General features: G+C 37.8%; 1 long non-coding RNA gene across 4 annotated transcripts in view; it reads right to left on the bottom strand.

The window, feature by feature from the left end:
• Window positions 1–543: 543 nt before the first annotated feature.
• The window catches only part of LOC121069108, a 97,669-nt gene continuing 81,097 nt past the window's right edge, over window positions 544–17,115 (bottom strand). For 2 of the 4 annotated variants that reach the window (XR_005819268.1, XR_005819269.1), the window contains exon 12: window positions 544–638. This is a non-coding gene — a long non-coding RNA (uncharacterized LOC121069108). The remainder of the gene's footprint in view (window positions 639–17,115) is intronic. The other 2 variants (XR_005819270.1, XR_005819265.1) reach the window with 2 other exon arrangements.

A 17,115-nucleotide genomic window follows, 5' to 3' on the forward strand; every position in this document is an offset into this window, starting at 1 on the left:
GAGTACAGCACAGCATGCACAGAACAGATAAACACCGTCAGTGCCTGCAATGACTGCGGCACACTTACAGCTACTTTTCTGCAATCCAGCATCTAGACTTCATGTAGAAAAGGTATAAATGGTGTACGTTCACTCATAATTTGGTTTCCCAATGAATCCTCCAGTAAGGGAAAAAAAAAAAAAAAAAGAAAAAAAAAAGGTAATGGGGGATGTCATCTAAAATACATGCTTCTAGACTTCAGCAGCAATAAGTATGCTAATGACGACTGTGATCATTTGAACCACTCAAACTCTCCTCACCTGCTAGGAGGAAGCAAGAAGAATCATAAAGTAGCAGACAACACCAGTGCTGATAATGGTGCTCCCACATAATGAGCGCTGAGTGCAGTTCTGGTCTTCCAGCTTTACCATTCTGTGGGAATAAGGCATTGATAGGTGTGACAAGGGTACCAGAAGTGTGGTAAACATCCACATAAGCAAAGAGTAAATAGACTACAACTTTTTAACTCTGCAAAAGTGAGGAAGAGCATATGTGTAGGAATGGTAGAGGGAGGAGGGCTATAATGGACTTACACAGTTCTCCAAGTGTCACAGAAATTTAACATGGGCTCCTTTTCTTCACCTTTCATTACATGAACCTTGGAGGCAGCAAAATAAATGGTCAGATGAATCTTTCAAAACAAGCCAAAACATGCAATGCCTTTTCTCATATGTAACATAATGGTAAATTCTTTGCCACAGGAATTTCTGGATGCCAAAATTATATGTGGTTAAAAATTAGTTAGAGAGATGAACTTGTGAAAGCAAAGAATGCATCAAATAATAATAATAATAATAATAATAATAATAATAATAATAATAAAGGAAAGCAAAAAAAATACATAAAAAAAATACAAAAGACACCAAGTCCACCTCAAGCTTAAGATGTCCACCTCCAACTTGCAGGCTGGGACAGTATTTGGAAAAAAATACATGGCAACCTTCATACCTTCCTCCCTGAACGTGTTACCCACCATGGCTGGGACAGGACATACCCAAGGGGTATCCCAGCCTTGGTCTGGCCTGGTGCTGCTGCCTGCGTGCTCTTGCTTTACTTACTACATGTGGCCATAGAGCTGAGGGTCAGCTGAAGCCTATGGGCCTGGAGCGGGGTTGAACCCTTCTCTTGCCAGCAGCTGAGCTATCAGAGGGGTTCCCTTGGGCAGTGAGAGCCAGAGCTCGATGGGTCCTCATGTGGGCAGGGACAGGCACAGCAGCTTGGTCACTGTCTTCACTGGGGTGTTTAATTCCAGGAATCTTCTCTAAAATACACACTGATCATTAGTAGGATGCAGAGATGCTGTTGCTGCAGGGTTCGTAAGGAGGGTGAGCATTCAAGCCCTTCCGAAACTCACCTAGAGTGACAAAGCACACCAAGGCACTGAACGGCATGCCAGCGTATCGATTTCGAGCTGAAGTATCTCCATCGCTCCTTCAGCTCCTGAGGCTTTTTGTGAAGCCTTCCGTTCAGATAATAAAGAGGTCCAACCCTCTTGAGCTTATAAAACCTGATGATTTCATGGTACGAGTCAAATCTAGCTTAAGGCTCAGCGTTGCTCTTCCAACTTCATTATTGTTATATATTTTGGTGTGTGTGTAAACTATCCAATTTTCAGCTATGTTATTCTCCAGGTGGAATCAATACTGGCTTTATCTTGTTTAGCAGAACAAGGGTCCGCATTTCTGATGAGAATGAAGCAAACAGAGACTTGCCTTTTTCTTTTGGAAAATGAAAGCAAGGCAGGTTTGCCTTTAGAAGTGAGGGTTCTGAGTTTATAGCAACTCCCTGTCCTGAGGTTGCTGCCTTTTTTTTATTTTTATTTTTTTTTCACATAAAGCAGTATTGGTTCTTGCTGCATAGTAGAGGAAAGAGAAGAGGATCATTGGACAAAAGCTGGGTGGCTTCTTGCCTTGTTCTGCTGCCTGCCATCTATACCAATACCTTACCACAGCACCTCAACATGCTACTGATGGGAAGAATCCTACTGCCTCATCTGTAGTTTGTAAACACCTTGCTCCCATTTGGCAAGGCAGACATCATGAAAATTATCCCACACAGATCAACAGATTTACTCATGTAATTAATGACCCACAACAGGAAGAAGCAAATTCAGATAATTCTGGCCCCAAATAATTATTGCTATCTACTTGTTAAACATGTAATTTTCAATTTCATTTAGTTCTTTTCTTACTGCTGGCATTATCCTAGCAACCATCTTGCTGCAACAATTTTCCCTTACTTCTGCTGTCTGTGCTACAATCATTCACAGTCGGATGGGGCCCCGTTAGGCACTGACATTCACATCACATAATTTTCACTAACAAGGAACAGAGGTAGCTCCGTAGCCATCTATGCCATGCCAGTGGTGCATCTCTCATCGTCTTCCCTGCTCTTTCCTAAACCACAACAGCACTGTTATTAACTCTGACAAATAAAGAGGCAGGAGTATAATTGTTGATGATGGTGGGCAAGAAAAGGCTTTTCACTCTTTCAGAAGAGGTCATTTTCCACACAGAAGTACGAATTCCCACCAGTTCCCCAGGGACTATTGAAGGCAGATGCAATGACCACATTTTGTGGCTTAGGCCTGCAGGAATATGCTGCTCCTGACATGATTATTGCTTATCAGAGCACTATTAAAGATTCAGAGAGCTTGGGAAGCTTTAAAAGGGGGCCATTAAACACTGCCAGTCACCGGGCTTCCCAAGCCTGAACACCGTTATGCCAGCTGATGGTGGCGGGGCTCCAGCACGTACCTGCAGCAGCACTGGCAGCAGAGAGGGAGCAGTGCCGAAGTGGGCCACAGAGGTGGAACCCACCACGCACTGAGGTCAGTGGAGGTCTTCCTATGGATGTCATAGGATGGGGACTTAAGCAAGATAATTATTTATTTATTTATACCATGAAACACTATGCTGCTTTTTTCTTCCCCCTTTTCACATCTGCTTTTTCTTATTTTTCTCCGCGTTTTCAGGCTTGCTTCTGATGGCAGCACACGTGCAGTGTCCTCCTCCGGGCTGTGCAGGGCAGGACCCTGGCTCCTTGCTGCCCCAGGACCGCTGCTGCTCCCCAGCACCCTCAGTGCATCACGGGTAAACACGGGGGGATCTGGGCTCCTCAGTGACCCAAAATAAGCCACCAGGCAAGGGGCTGCACCAACCAGCACAGGGACTGACATCCTGAGCGCACTCCCAGCACACCAGTGGTGTAGTTTGCTTGGAAAATCTGTCAGGCAAAATTTGTTAGTTTTTTTGCAGCTCTGATTTCTCTATCCCCGAGAGTGTCTTTGCTAAGAGAAAGCATTGATTTTTGCCATCCAACACACACACACGTATGAATATGATTCATTCCTCCCCATTCCTCAAAATAACTTCTGTGAGTTGTTATCCCTGCTAAAATGAGCCTTTTCACAGGTCTGTATTTCCACCTAGTACACACACAGTAAAATTACCAGAAGTGAAATAAACTTTCTTTGACTTGGAGAAAATTTTATGCTGTTGTAGAGGACTCTTCTCAAAAAAATTAGCAGTTAGCTTTATATTACATTCATTTATATGTAAACTTAGCACCATATTTATTTGGTGTAAATAAGGGATCAACTAAATCAAGATAAACTGTTGAACCAAAGGTCCACTTCATAGCATTATACTATACTAAAGTAAAAAGTATCTATCAAAGGCTAGATTGTACCACACTGGCTAAAATTTGAGGGCTTATTCAGTGGTAAAACAGTTTCTTTGCCGTAAGGTTTTCCCATGTGGCTACTCATTCAACTTTGGTTAATAGATTAAAACAAGAAGAGCATTTTGGTAGATGTTTTTAAGATGCACAAATTTATTGAATGCAATTTATTGATGTACATATTAAATTGACAAACACAAGTGTATACTAAATAAGTAGGGATTCTATAAACGGAAACAAAATTATAGGTAAAATTAAACACAGCAAGACTTACTAAGGAAATACTTGTCTATTTGACTGGGTTAAAAACAGCAGGTATAATTAAGATTACATTGTCTCCACCTATCTGGAGCTATGTCAGGTTTATGACAATACACCATCCACATGCTATTCTCCCATTTTTCATCATTTTCACTACTTCACATTGAAGAAACTGCATAATCACATGAAATGACGAGTGGCTGGCCCTCAACAGGAGACCAAGCTTATTTTCTGAGGCTGGATCAACTGGTACTGTGTTGATTGTAGCAATTTTTTTTCCATGTGTATTTAAAGTATTTCTGTGAGAAAATTCTGCAGCCTCTTTATCTAGACCAAATGTCTCATCATCCTTACCATTACAGAATTTTCTCTACTATGTAACTTGCTGTATTTTGTCTTCGCTATCCAGATAATTAAAAATTGACATTTGCTGTCTTCTTTGCAGCTGTCCTTTATGTATTTTGAGATTTTTGCTGTTTTTCTCTAGACTACAAAAATGTGAATTCACAAGCTTCCTAGTAGGCTGTGTTTCTCAGATATTTGCTAATATTTCTTTGGGCATTCTCCATTCAGCTACAGATTTCCTTGAAGAAGGATGCCCAAAACAGAACGGACTTCCCTTCAGTTGATGCTAGAAATGTTGGATATAGTAGAATTATTCACTATAGATTACAAGCAACATTACAGAATAACTTGGCTTAACATTTGCTTTTGCACTAATAGAAAATATTCATCTTGACTACCTATTCTTTTCTGAAGATGCAGTCTACTTTCTTAATGTCTACCCTGCATTTATGCACTTCACCTCTGCTGCCTACTTTTCCAACTGAGCATTGTATCTATAGATTTGTATACAATATCATACAATATTAATTTTCCATACCATTTCTCCAAGGTGTGAAACTGTTCTTTGTATAGGTCAACAGGATCATTTGACATCTAATCTTGTAGCTAAGTGTTTTATATGAATTACCTTAATGCTTCTTTTCTCCCTTTCAGGCTCTGTGAATGACGTGTGAAATGGCTGAAAGAGCAAAGACACCTAACCACAGCTCAAAAATTTCACCAGCTTGTTTTCAGGGTTCATCAGGCAAACCAGCCAATACTTTCTAAAAACTTGGTAGTCAGATGATTTGAAATAATCAGCGCTAAGTACTCTTTGATCTATTTCTTCTGTGGTTGAGATCTTGTCTTGGAGATCTTTTGTCTTTTTCACTGTGTTAACAATTTGATTTGAAATGGCATTCTGATACAAAAACATTCAATAATTTGACCATCTGTTGATAAATTGTTGCCAGGTTTTCTTTATAACAAATTTCCTATTCCAACAAGCCCAGTGCTTGTGTGATTTTGACCATTCACAAAAAGCTTTCTATCTGCCATAACTACCTTCTATAGAACTCTGTTTTTGTTGGTGGTGGTTTGTTTTCTTTTTCTTTTCTGTTTTTTGTTTTTCTGTTTTTTCCTTTTTTAATGAATCCCCAGCTATGTTATGATTCAAAAGCTTTGGAAAGTTTGAATCATAGAGGAGGAAGTCTTTGTGATGTACATTTCTTATGCACATCATCCAAATATATATATATGTATATGTTTTACATGTATATATATATATATATTTATTTTATTTTTTGCATGGGTTGATGTCCTCTGCCAAAGCTTTTATATAAGCAACCCAAAATTTGCTTAGTTTTGGAATGTTTAATTTTTATTTATGTTTTCGCATTGTAAAACTCAGTGAAGAAAATACATAATTTCATACATAATCTTATACACCATTCATCAATCAAATGAAAGTGCACAACTTTTTAAAGGACTATTAAATTCCACAAAAGGTGAACAGATTAAAAGTACTGGATTTTTTAACTTGTACTTAAAGAAATTGTCATTATTCATGTGAAATTCAAAGTTATGTACGCAAAACAACTCATACATACATATACTTCCTCAACTTTGTTCAAATTTACAAATCTTCATCCGCTAGTAACTAATTACTTTGTCCATAATTGCGGATTGTTAGACACTTACTTAATTACCTTACTGGTAAATTAAGAGCTGACATTAGGATTACTATGCAAAAAGAAATGTTTAAGTAGGAAAAAAAAAACTTCAGACGAGAGACAGTATTTCTGTAGACATGACAATAAGATCCTGACATATCAGGAAATCCAACATTAGTCAGAAAAAAAAAAAAAGTGAAACACAAGGAGATAGGGAATGTGTCTGGGTAGGCTACAACTGTAGCTATATGGTACACTGGCTGCAATCTCTCACTCTCCTTTCTGTCTATAAGTAAAACTTATGATGTAACAGGAAAAATTGCAGAAGGTTGAGGAGCCTGAGTTCCACACAAAATAGGCGATGCACTCTTTTCTTTTTTTCATTGGGAAAACAGGTTGTTTTACAAAGTGAACTATCAATTGTTTAGACATGGGAATTGCAAGCAAAGGAATGAAACAGGGAGGTACCAGCTGAGAATCTGGCCAGCAGGACCACTGGAAGCCCTACACAAACATAATAGAAAATAAAGATAAATAAAAATCCAAAGCTTGCATTTTCTCCTAATGGAGAAATAAATAAAATCTGCTGTAAAGTATAATGAGCTTTTTCTGAACAATTAATGTATATTAAAGCTGTTCTGATAGAGCAAAAATTCAGTGGCAAAGATCATTATGGACATGGGCTACTGAAGAAAGCCTATAAAATTGTTTCTTATACTACACAGAGACTTGAGTTATCATTCTGTCTTATCACAATATGTCTTATTCTTTCAGTTGAGTTAAATCTGCAAATGAGTCAACCTATAGAGATTTAATATTTTTAAAGAGACACTCATGTATGGCAGATGCCTTAAGGTGTTTGTTCCGTTAGTCTGGGTTTACTATCCTTAAAAAAAATAAAAAAATAAAAATTAAAAAAAAAAAAAGAAAGAAAAAAAACTCACTTGATGAGGAAATCATTTTCAGAGAGAAGGATTTTTCTTCAGCTTAAAATCTGAAATGCTGAAATGCTAAAATGCTAAAATTGATTATACAAAAATGAAGAGGCAAGCAAGTCATGAGTAAGGGATGAAAACAATGTCTGCAAACATGCTCTACTCCAACTATTAGTTTATATTAGGAAAAAGTAAAGCTAAATATTCTGTTAGTCAGCTAATTAGAATTATTGATTATATTGTTGTGTTTTTTTTTTGTGAGAAATCTGAAGAAATAAGTTGAAGGAGGAAACATTTTGAAAGCTGCAATCGTAAGGGTATATCTTTTTTCACCAAGCAATGAAGAGGTAAAAAGCTTAAGAGTGTACAAAAGAAAAACAAATCATAGCACACAAGTTTTAATTGCTAAAAAGTTATGGTCAAAGTCTGGCCAACTCTGAGATGGGCTTGTCTGAGCAGGCACTGGTAGTAAAATATCCAGAGGGTGGACGATAAATACAGTGTGAATGAAAGGGAACGCAGTGGTGCTGCTTTTTGCAGTCTGCCGATTGGAAGCACTAGAAGTTATGGTGTGTGAAGACAGCTGGGAAGATGAGTAGGAAGCTGAAGATTTAGGCAGCATACACACTATTTTTTATATATGTGTCTATAAATTCAAAAAAAAGTGCAAATGAATGTAGCCAACAGTCCTCACTTTGCATCCTGAAATCCTGAAACCTGACGTCCTGCGACCTTCAATTTCTACTCATCGTTTCTGACCTATCCCGTGCTGACATTGTGGGAGGAGAGCCATCAGGCCCACCTGGCTGCCAGAGACCTTTGTGGTGCAAGCCAAAGAGCTACAGAGCCCTCCCCAGGACAGGCGCATGCCAGATGGCCTGGCGGCCATCCTGCGCCGCCAATGGGCAGCCCCGCATCTGGGGCCATGTATTCAAGTGACAGGACATATTTCATTTAGCTTCTCTAGTGGGCATTGGGAAGGGATGCAGTCATAAAGGATGAGTAATGTGTTCAGAAGAAAAGGCAAAGATCTTTGTTTGTCGTGACTTCTTCCTACAAAAGAAAAGTTTTCTGGCTACAGACATGGAGAAGAAAAAAAGAAAAAGACCCTATATTCTAATTTATTTTTAAAATGCTGCAATTATCACAAAATAGAAAAACATGGACCTAGGTTACTGCATTTACGGTGGCTCAGGATAGTAATCCAGGTAAATATGAAATAAGTAGGTTATTTCTCCAGCTATTATTCTGAACTCTGATGTCAGATTTTGATTGCAGGTACGTGAGTAATGACTGAAACAGTTTGAAAAGGCAAAAGCTGTGTATCACTGAATAAGCGGAATAGAGCTACAGTGATCTTCACCTCACCACTGCAATATAATGAGGGTGAATTCATTTTTCTGCTTGATAGACATTTTCTGATCAGGAAGCCACATCCTACATCTCCTATGCTTGGCACAGCTTAAGAGCAGTGGCAGATAGGCAAAGAAATTGGGAGCAGTTATATTATATTACTCTTGCAATATATTCTATATTACTCTTGCAGTATAACGTTCACTAAGGAAGCATAATCAATGGCAGAAGCTGAAATTATTTGTCAGTAGCTCAGACCCTCACAGGAGCCGTGAATTTGGGTACAGATGAAAATCAATTCCTATGTCCTTTGTATTCAATTACAGGAATAAATAACTATACCTGAGCTGAGGGTTGACCCCCTCCAGGACTGGGGATCATATTTTATTACTGGAGAGAGGTTTGTCTTTGGAGGACTAGTTGGTTAGATAAGGATCTTGCTGATAAAACATGATTGGTGCCTGCAAGACAGCCATTCAATTTTCAGATCTGTCATTGAATTTCAGTGTGGTTTTGAACCAGTTCTTTATAAGCCTCATCAATAAAATGCTTGTTCATCCAAAGTAGGAAACGGTAAATGATCTTTCAGCAAATTTGGAAGATGGACGCTGTTATCTAGATAGACCATGTCAGGCATCACATTGTTCCATTCAGTTGTGACTGGTGATGTTATGAAATAAAGCCTCATCACTGCTATTTCAATATCTTATCATCTTACTCGAGATATTTTAAAAATAATATTCTGTAAGATAGTTTTAAAAAGCATGTACTTATCAAATACCATCTAATACAGTAATATCAGATTATATTTGTTCCAGCCAGTTTCTCTAGGAGAACACTGTGAGAAACAGTGTCAAAAGCCTTACTGAAGTACAGGTAACCACATCCACAGCCTTCCCCCCATCCACTGAATGCATCACCTTGTCGTAGAAGGAGATGAGGTTCATCAAGCAGGACCTGTCTTTCATAAACCCATGCTGACTGGGCCTGATTGCCTGGTTGCCCTGTAGGTGCCGTGTGATGGCACTCAACCTGCTCCATGAGTTTCCCCAGCACCAAAGTCAGATTGACAGGCCTTCAGTTTCCCAGATCCTCCTTCTAGCCCTTCTTGTAGAGGTAAACTAAAAACTGAAATATAGGAGGTTCTGTCCAAACGTAGGAAAAATCTTTTTTCTGTGTGGGTGACTCACCACTGGCACAGGTTGCCCAGAGAAGTTGTAGAGACTCCATCCTTGGAGTTATTCAAAACCCAGGAGTTGGTCCCGTGCAACTGCTCTAGGTGGCCCTGCTTAAGCAGAGGGTTTGGACAAGATGAACTCCAGAGGCCTCTTCCAACCTTAGGTATTCTGTGATTCTGTGAATACATATCTGTAATCTATCAAAAGCTGAGACTGGGTCCATATCTTTGTAGATGGAACTCAAGAGCAAAGGAGTAAATCTGTTTATTTTAGTACTGATAACATGGAAGAAAAGGATAGCAAGATAATCTGGAAACTCTGTTTCATGTACTTACTTTATAAACTAAATGTATATGTAAACTCACAAAACAACCCTCAGTCCCAAAGCTGGAGACATCCAAGGTTAAAGCGAAAAACTGTAGAAAGTCAGACTTGCTCCCTACTGCCAGCTGAGTGATTTGTCTACACCAGTCACAGTTTTATTGTTAGCCCTTTCTTCACAAGAACATTAAAATCACCAAAATGTATTTAAGTAAAGCAGGTATTTGATGGTGTTCGTCACTGATGCTGCTAGGGGGAAGAGGTCTTCTAAGGGGCCATACAGATCAGTGAACTCTCACTCTACAGTCTTGGTAATGCTGTATTGCATCTATTTTCTGTGAGCTTCTGATCCATTTTGACAACTTCTTACATATTCCTGTCTTAAAGGTCAAACCTGTTTCTCACCAGCGATAACTGACAAATGAAAATATCGGTGTTTTAGAAAAATGACATCCATAATAGGTTAATCTCATCTTTATCAACTGAACTTGATAGGATGCTCTTGAAAAGTGATTGGGGATATTCACCATAAGCATTTCTGAGTCTGTGAAAAGCTCAGTTTAAGCTTTCTTTATAACAGACTGTAAAACCGATCAATGTGGTATCTGAAAAATAGTGGTGGATCAAGGCAGATGCCAAGTTTTAAGTCACTTAGGATTACTCTATCAATGGCCTTGACTGCATAATTGAATCAGCAGAGGTGCCCTCCAGAACAGAACAATTTTTAAAAGGTTTTACTGTCAAAATTGCTAAAAATAAATAAATAAATAAATAAATAAGAAATTGTATTTTTCTGATATGTGTTTCTAGATCTGAATAACAGACAAAAGAATTTTAAATTATCTTGGGAAAAAAAATAAACTCGTTATATTTCATCTATGTCTGTAGGAGTATTGCAGGTTTAGGTGGTGTGTCTGTGTAGTAAAATTAATATGGCTACAAAGACTGAGATCAAGGATGATCGGGATAAGGAACAAGACAACTAAATGGGCTAAGACTCTTGACCAGGAACATCTCTAAGAATAATACTTCACTGTTTCCCACAGTTTAAGAACTAAGCATCACTAAATGAAATAAGCTTTTGTGTATGAAAATGCATTTCTTTTATGCTGAGTAGGAAACAGTCCATCAGTAGGGTTTGTCCCTGTGAATGAGTACTGGAGTGGGAGGAGTGAAACCCAAATCAAACGGGATTTCTCTCCAAATTTGAATGTGCTTTTAGAGGTTCCAGAAATAGCAGTATTTCAGAGCTGTATCTACTCATGGTATAATCTTACCCACATTTGAAAAAATGACTAAACATGAGCTCAGTTAGAAATGTCCCCATGTCTTTTCAGCAAAGAGGAAAAGCTAGAAACACCACAAAACACAAAAGTAAATGCCTACACATACAATGATACAGTTCACCAATATCTATGTTGACTATGTCTCCATTGCTCTGTAGAAGTGATCTTGAAGGTAACTTCAAAAGGACAGGTAATATTTCTGTAACAAACCGGGTTTGGGCTGCCTGCATAGATAATACGGTGCTGAATCTTGGTAATGTTGTGCACTTTAGGCCGTTCAAATTCCAGGCCAGCATAGGAGTGATGTAACACATCATGCTGTGCTAAATATATTTGCTTTTGCTTTGAAATCTGAAAAAGAAAATACAGGATTAAAAACAAAACAAAACCAAACCAAACACCTCTGTAAAGGATCAAACTAAAAATGATATATAAAAAAGGTATGTCACTTCATAAATAGTATTCAAGAAAACAAATGGTAACCTGAAAATATTCTTTGTGAATGAAGTTCAAAAAGTGTTACTGTCAGAGATGCATCCTGCTGCTGCAAAAAGCTGCAAAAAGTCATTGTAAATGCTGTAAAAATGTTGAATACAATTTATAGATTCACTTTTTTATTATGTTAAGATGACACTAACATGGTGCCATGATTATTAATTATAACAGTGTAAAAACCATCTGTGACTTGGCTTCTCTTTATTGATAGAAAAGATGTGCTGAACATACGGATAGCCTTATTCACCACTATACTACTACAGCTTTAAATTGATATAATATTACAGCAGCATGAATATGAAGTACCACAGTTGGAAGTCAGTCCTCTGGTCTGCGTTATTCCAGGACAATAAGCAGATGACATATGGGTAACAGCATTATGTTCTCTAGGAGAGATGGTAAAATGTAAAATAAGAAACACCATCTTCCAAGCAGTTCCACAGAGATTAATCTAAAAGGTGTGATCCTTGCCCACTAAATATGACAAAAGCAAATGGTTGTACTTCAAGTCACCCTCCTGGTAACAAGGCAGTATTAACACTCTAAAGTGAATTCCTGTCCTTGTCTAAGTCAATTGCAAAATGTTTGTGTGTGTATTTTGACTTGGATGGGAAAATGAATTCAACCTCCAAGTACTATTCTGTGCCATCCATACCAATTGCTGATGGTACGCATTTCCACGTTGCTTAGAGAAGAGCCAAAGCTAAAAACTTGAGCAGCAGACCTTAATCTGACTTTTTAAATAGGCTTCATAATCTCTTCCTTCTTTATTTTTTAAGGTTTGGAGGAAATCCTAATTGTGTTTGGTTTTACATAAGCAGAACTAATCAAAAATAGGTTTGCATTATTCCAGATCTATTTAGGCCACTTTCAGTCCTTGTCTAGCTCATAAAAATCTCCAATGACTTTTTTTTTTTTTTTTCTCCTTGCTGGTAAAAATAATGAAAGGACAGAGAGAGATTTTGTGAGTAGACTTCATTGAAGGCCAATTGCAAAATGCCCTGCTATCACCCTGGAAAAATGAGGGAGAATATTGCCCAACAGATAGAAGACTGAACTGATGAAGATGACTTGTGAGGAATATATAATGAATTATTGTATATAGATACCAAGTGAATATTAAGGATTGAACTCAAAGATTCATTATACAGAATTTCCATAAACATAGGAAGAAGCATTTTCTAATATTAGAGATTGTTAGTATTGTTATTATTATTGCTGCTATCGTTATAGCTTTCACCTCAGGGCACAGGTCAGAAACAACAACAATTTCTACAAGGTTATCAGGTTGCTGAATGTTTCCTTTTCTCCTCAGTGATATACAGGAGTCCCACTTCTGGTCAAAATAGATTTATTGGAAACTACGAAGCATAAAAATAATGAGACTAATTTTCATAAGGACATCTTTCCCTTGTGAATGCAATGTGCAATCACAGCAGAGCAGTGGAGGCAACTCACCACTTGTGCTTCCAAATCAAAAAGTGTTGACCGAGCTAAACAACACCCTGGTTAGATTTGTGTCATCCTTGCTCAGGAAAGAGGAATTCAAACTAGGATACTTGTAGAGAAAGGATTTTACGTAGAAAAGAAAGTCTGTCATTCTGAAAGATGGCATGTTTGGTAGAGGAAGTCTAAAAACAGATATACATATTTTGGTGTGTTGTAGGAGGACGTATGTGAGATAAAAGAAAACCCTGGCAAATGAAATACAATTTGTCCAGAAAATTATGAAAATGGTTTGCTTTTGTCTCTGTCTTTCTTACACTCTGATTTCTGTGATGATGGAAAATATTTTAACTGGATCTTGAGAAGTTCCTGGTGGGTCTGGATTGACACTAGTGCACCAGGGTCCTAGTGCTTTGGTCACCCAGAAGCTGCTATCCTTTTCTATATGCTCAGAAACACAACTATTGGCAAAGGTTGTGTAGTTTAACTGGCCATGTACCTGCTCAGGTATGTGCACATGACTGACTTTTGTTCTAGAGGGAACCTGGGACATGGTCCCAATAAAAAGCTTTTTGTCTATTAGAAATTTCAGTACAATATAGTTCTGAAAGACTTTTAAAAGGAACCAATCTCTTCCTTTCTTTCTCTCGGGGACCTAAATGAGTCCCAGTTTTTAGCAAGAAAGGGATTACAACAAGCTACACGCTTTCTCCCTTTACTGGATTCCCAGCTGTAGAAAGAATTAATCAATGAGGTGAAATAATTGTTTAAAATTACTGCAAATGAATCTTGATCACAACCTCAAAACTGAGAATCATGATCATTATATTTGCATTCTCATGAATGTACATGAAGTTATTGTTGTGTACCAGAGTATATATTTGTGTATTAACTTTATCAAATGTAAGTGTTTGTGATATTTCAGTGAGCATGAAATGTAGTTACTTGGTTGCACCTGTTCATAATAATTGGATTCAATATTCATGAATGATTTTCCAGCAACCATGTGCATGAGCAACGATCATTAAGACAGGCTTCCAGCTCCCCAAATGTTGTACTGCAAGTGATCTGTGAGGTCTCTGAAAACAATGGTGTATAAAATATCATCTGACACTTTGAAATGTATGCACAGGTGATTGCTTGTCTTGGCCAGGATAATAAATCCGTGTTTGTTTACAGATGGGAATTCACCTTCATGTAGCAATTAGGAATGATGGTAAATGAAAAGGATGCTATTTAAAGTAAAAACATCATGCTAAATCTAACAACTGTTAAGTGAGCAGAACCAGGAACAGCCTAAAAAAGACTGAGGATTAAAACACAACATTAATTGTGGCAAGGCCAGAAAAAAGTTAAAAAAGCAAAAATCCAACTAAGCAGAAGAAAACATAAATTGGGATCATAAAAAGATTAATTAATTAATCCTGAAAATCAGTGTGACAAAGTCTTTTCTCTTGTCCTTCCACCTCTGATTAGGATAGCATCTTTCTAGTAGGGATCTTCTAGACTAAAGTATGCATCTAATACACCATATAACCAATGGGCAGTTAGCCCAGTGTTTAAAAGATACATTGGACTTGCTGCAAATGAACAGATGATGTCCAGAAAGGCTATTTCTGAAACAGTGTACAAACAACTTGCAGCAGATTTGTATGGGCAAGGCAACCAAGTCACACATTTCCAGACTGAGAGCTCATGTGGTTTCTCTGAGTAAAATGCCAGAACTCATTGCAGATAACATTTTGTGTCAGAAGTAAAAGAGGAAGCAATGAGGTGCCTCTAAAGGTAGGCTAGCTCTTGCAAGGTCAACGGCATGTTGTACAGGTACGCAAAACTTACGTTTTCACCTTGCACTGTTAACTGATTGTCTGGATATGTCTACATTTTTCCACCAACCTTTAAATGTCCTCTGAATCAGAAACGATCTGACATCAGATGGCAATTCCCAATGAGGTATACAGTTTGAAAGATCATATACACAGTTGTTTTTTGGCTCAGCTCTGCTTTACTCTAACTTCGCATTGCTGGGATTTCACTAAAATAAGCAGACATATCAGGAAGATCTACAATGACACACAAGTTCATCCAAGACCAGTGAAAAGGAGGAATAAGATGCTTTAAATCCCATCCCCTTCCTGACGGATTACTATTTCCTCTTGTGCTAAGGGCAAAGAAAGCTTAAGTGATGATTTCTATTTTGGTGGCATTTTACAGCGATATACATTTTCTACAGTTGAGGCCTTGAAAAAGAATAGCACCATTTTAAAATCTGATAAAGAACAAAGCAATTAGCAGTCAGCTCCTTGGATAAGCAATTGGTCAGTATAAGCCTGTACATCAAGGAAAGCCAGGGACTTTTACAGCTTCTTAGGACAGCTAAGAGCAACTCTGCTGGGATTATGCAAAATATCTGATGCAATAGCAATCAATTACTTGCGGATGGAGGACGCTCTAGAAATGGAAATAATATGTAATAAGCAAATAATCTTTACATTGGCAATTTTTTTTTTCTCATTCCCCTGCATTAATATGATTTTCCCTTAAAATGTGTAGTAAGACTACATAGAAATGAACCTCACAGAAACCAGACTAAATTTATGCTAGATAAGTAACTATGGAAAATTGTCAGTTTATCTGGAAAAAACAAATAGACCAAAAAAAAAAAAGTTATCAAGAAAAATATCCAAGTTTAGTTTTCTACTTAAGTGCCTATATACTGCCTCATGGAAAATATGCAGTCTATTTTTTGTCCCTCATTATCTATATTTTTTGCTCACAAATAGAAGTACTGACAAAATAGATTTTCTTAAAGAATACAGCTCTTTATTGATCCTGAATTCTGAAAACTCAGGAGTTTTGGAGCTATGACTTACCTCTGATTCGGTATTCATCATTTAGAAAGCTACTCATGAATTGTATCATCTTGTTTCACAGCCTCAGCTCTCAAAATTATGAACTTTAGATCATACTATTTATTGCAGAAAGAACAGAATGTAATTTATTTTGCCATTATCTATTTGATAAAAATGTTTCCTGGGATAATGTCATGAGAAAAGATTACAGCAAGCTTTAGCATGAAAAGCAGAACAGGTTAGAGCTAGGTTGCAGCAACGAGATTAGAGTGAGACAAAATAAAAGATGATAAAAATAGAAGACCATATAGATAAATACAGAGATTTTTGCAATGGAAAGCTAAATATACAAAGATCACATATTGTTTTTAATTTATCATTTTCATCTCCTTCTGCTTTTGAATATAGTTAGTAACATAATATTAGCCTAGAGTTTTAAGGAATAAAATGTCAGCAGGCACTATCAATCTTATTTTTATGTAATTGTATAAAAAAAATAATTAAATGAAAACAACATTTTTTATATTTGTTTTGAAGCCTGCAGATATTGTGGTAACTTTGCATAATACATATTGGTATTGGTTGTGGTGGTATTTAAACCTTAAATGAATATTAAACCCAGTGACTTACTATGGCTTAAGAGCACAGAATAAGTTCCCAGACTCACTGACAGCACTGCTGGCTGCCCGTGTGGCTCTGTACCATGAGACCAGCTCCAGCCTTCACGTGTTCTCTCACATCTGTCTCCTCCTCATCGCGAAGCCTGCTGCAGAGGAAAGCTGCCACCAGATGAATTTCACGTGTGAATACAAGCCAGCAACACTGAGCTTTGGCCCCTTGCCCAGCCATTCCTCTGACTTTGGCCAAAGGAAGAGAAACAAATTCTGCGGTGGGTGGTTGATTGCAGAGGTGGCAAGAGGACCAGACAAGAAGCTGTTTTGCTCCAGCTGATCCAGCAGCACACCCACATTTCTGCTGTTTCTTCTGTGTTTTCCATTTTAAACTAAGGGGACTCTTGAACGACTTGCAGAAGCAGAGGCTACAGAGTTTGAAGTAACCTTTAATGTTGACAGAAGGTTTTTCAGGCTGTCCTTCAGTCATGCACATGGTGGAGCTTACAGACCCATCATCGTGAACCTGCTTATCGTGAAAATTCAGCTCTGGAGTGTATCGGTGCTACCGGTACCAAGTAACAAGACAAGAGGAAATGGCCTTAAGTTGTGCCAGGGAAGGCTTAGGTTGGATATTAGGAAAAAATTCTTTACTGAAA

This window comes from Cygnus olor, chromosome 4 (assembly GCF_009769625.2).
Source record: "Cygnus olor isolate bCygOlo1 chromosome 4, bCygOlo1.pri.v2, whole genome shotgun sequence".
NCBI classification, from domain to species: domain Eukaryota; kingdom Metazoa; phylum Chordata; class Aves; order Anseriformes; family Anatidae; genus Cygnus; species Cygnus olor.